Genomic DNA, 3,659 nt, shown 5'->3' on the forward strand with positions numbered 1-3,659 from the left:
AAATCAGTTCCAGTGATTCCAACACCAATTAGTGAGGAAGCTAATGATGATGATCATGAAACTTCAGATCAAGTTACTACAAAACCTCATAGGTCTTCCAAAGTACAGTCCGCACCAGAGTGGTACGGTAATCCTGTTCTGGAAGTCATGTTACTAGACCATGATGAACCTACGAACTATGAGGAAGCGATGATGAGCCCAGATTCCACGAAATGGCTTGAGGCCATGAAATCTGAGATGGGATCCATTATAAGAACAAAGTGTGGACTTTGGTGGAGTTGCCCAATGATCGGCAAGCCATATTGTATAAATGGAGGAAGACAGATGCTAATAGTAGTATCACTATCTACAAAGCTCGACTTGTCGCAAAAAGGTTTTCGACAAGTTCAAGGTGTTGACTACAATGAGATTTTCTCAACTGTAGTGATGCTTAAGTCCGTCTGAATCATGTTAGCAATTGCCACATTTTATGAAATCTGGCAAATGGATGTCAAAACTGCATTCCTTAATGGTTTTCTTAAAGAAGAGTTGTATATGATGCAACCAGAAGGTTTTGTCAATCCTAAAGGTGCTAACAAAATGTGCAAGCTCCAGCGATCCATCTATGGACTGGTGCAATCATCTCAGTGTTGGAATATACGCTTTGATAAGTTGATCAAAGCATATAGTTTTATACAGACTTGCGGTGAAGCCTGTATTTACAATAAAGTGAGTGGGAACACTATGCCTTTCTGATAAATATATGTGAGTAACATATTGTTGATCAGAAATGATATAGAATTTTTCTGGAAAGCATAAAGGAGTTTTTGAAAGGAGTTCTTTAAAAGAAAGACCTCAGTGAAGCTACTTACATATTGAGCATCAAAATCTATTGAGATAGATTAAGACGCTTGATAAGTTTTTCAATAAGTACATACCTTGTCAAGATTTTGAAATAGTTCAAAATGGAACAGTCAAAGAAAGAGTTCTTGCCTGTGTTGCAAAGGTGTGAAATTGAGTAAAGACTCAAATCCTGACCACGACAGAAAATAGAAAAGAGAATGAAAGTCATTCCCTATGCCTCAGTCATAGGTTCTATAAAGTATGCTATGCTATGTACCAAACCTATTGTATACCTTGCTCTGAATTTGGCAAGGGAGTACAATTGTGATCTAGGAGTAGATCACTGGACATTGGTCAAGAATATCCTTAGTGAGGACTAAGGAAATATTTCTCGATTATGGAGGTGATAAAAGAGCCCGTCCTAAAAATTTACCTCGGTGCAAGTTTTCACACCGATCCAGATGACTCTAAGTCTCAATCTGTATACATATTGAAAGTGGGAGCAATTAGCTAGAGTAGCTCCGTGCAGAGCATTGTAGACATAGAATATTTGCAAAATACATACGGCTCTGAATGTGACAGACCCATTGACTAAGCTTCTCTCACAAGCAAAACATGATCACACCTTAGTACTCTTTGGGTATTAATCACAAAGCGATGTGAACTAGATTATTGACTCTAGTAAACCCTTTGGGTGTTGGTCACATGATGATGTGAACTATGGGTGTTAATCATATACAGATATGAATATTGGTGTTAAATCACATGGCGATGTGAACTAGATTATTGACTCTAGTGCAAGTGGGAGACTGAAGGAAGTATGCCCTAGAGGCAATAATAAAGTTATTATTTATTTCCTTATTTCATGATAAATGTTTATTATTCATGCTAGAATTGTATTAACCGGAACTTGATACATGTGTGAATACATAGACAAACATAGTGTCACTAGTATGCCTCTACTTGACTAGCTCGTGAATCAAAGATGGTTAAGTTTCCTAGCCATGGACATGAGTTGTCATTTGATTAACGGGGTCACATCATTAGGAGAATGATGTGATTGACTTGACCCATTCCGTTAGCCTAGCACTTGATCGTTTAGTATGTTGCTATTGCTTTCTTCATGACTTATACATGTTCCTATAACTATGAGATTATGCAACTCCCGTTTACTGGAGGAACACTTTGGGTGCTACCAAACGTCACAACGTAACTGGGTGATTATAAAGGAGTACTACAGGTGTCTCCAAAGGTACATGTTGGGTTGGCGTATTTCGAGATTAGGTTTTGTCACTCCGATTATCGGAGAGGTATCTCTGGGCCCTCTTGGTAATGCACATCACTATAAGCCTTGCAAGCAATATAGCTAATGAGTTAGTTACGGAATGATGCATTACGTAACGAGTAAAGAGACTTGCCGGTAACGAGATTGAACTAGGTATTGGATACCGACGATCGAATCTCGGACAAGTAACATACCGATGACAAAGGGAACAACATATGTTGTCACGCGGTTTGACCGATAAAGATCTTCGTAGAATATGTAGGAACCAATATGGGCATCCAGGCTCCGCTATTGGTTATTGACCGAGAATAGTTCTAGGTCATGTCTACATAGTTCTCGAACCCGTAGGGTCCGCATGCTTAATGTTACGATGACAATTTCATTATGAGTTTATAAGTTTTGATGTACCGAAGTTTGTTCGGAGTCCCGGATGTGATCACGGACATGACGAGGAGTCTCGAAATGGTCGAGACATAAAGATTGATATATTGGAAGCCTATGTTTGGACATCGAAATGGTTCCGTGTGAAATCGGGATTTTACCGGAACACCGGGGGGTTACCGGAACCCTCCCGGGGGTTAATGGGCCTTAGTGGGCCATGAGGGAGAAGAGGAGGGCCGGCCAGGGCAGGCCGCGCGCCCCCTCCCCCCCTAGTCCGAATAGGACAAGGAAAGGGGGGGGGGGCGGCGCCCCCCTTCCTCTTTCCCTCCCCCAAGTCCTAATCCAACTAGGGAAAGGGGGGAGTCCTACTCCCGGTGGGAGTAGGACTCCTCCGGTGCGCCTCCTCCTAGGGCCGGCCGCACTCCCCCTTGCTCCTTTATATATGGGGGCAGGGGGGCACCCTAGAACAGACAAAGTTGATCTACAGATCGTTCCTTAGCCGTGTGTGGTGCCCCCTCCGCCATATTCCACCTCGATCATATCGTCGCGGAGTTTATGCGAAGCCCTGCGCTGGTGGAGCATCATCATCGTCACCACGCCGTCGTGCTGACGGAACTCATCCCCGACACTTTGCTGGATCGGAGTCCGGTGATCGTCATCGAGCTGAACGTGTGCTGAACTCGGAGGTGCCGTACGTTCGGTACTTGGATCGGTCGGATCGTGAAGACGTACGACTACATCAACCGCGTTGTCATAACGCTTACGCTTATGGTCTACGAGGGTACATAGACAATACTCTCCCCTCTCGTTGCTATGCCATCACCATGATCTTGCGTGTGCGTAGGAATTTTTTTGAAATTACTACGTTCCCCAACAGAATTAACCCCATGGAAGTTTACTACTGAAGCGAAGCATATGTTTCGGTATCGTCGTCCGAAGGAATTGACTGCAGCGAATGGAAGTCGATGACAAAGTGAAGATGTAGTATTCATTTCGTTGTTCTTATTTCATTTATTTGAGTCATAGGACCTTCGTAGTATTAAGAGGGGTATAGGTTCTCGAAGCTTAGATCCGTTGTGATGCATAGCCAAATCCTATGAAAGTTGTGAGAGAAATCTCTTTGTGTTCCGAGCAAATACTTGCCAGCAAGAGACATCGATCTTCTTCACTG

This window comes from Triticum aestivum, chromosome 2B (assembly GCF_018294505.1).
Source record: "Triticum aestivum cultivar Chinese Spring chromosome 2B, IWGSC CS RefSeq v2.1, whole genome shotgun sequence".
NCBI lineage: Eukaryota > Viridiplantae > Streptophyta > Magnoliopsida > Poales > Poaceae > Triticum > Triticum aestivum.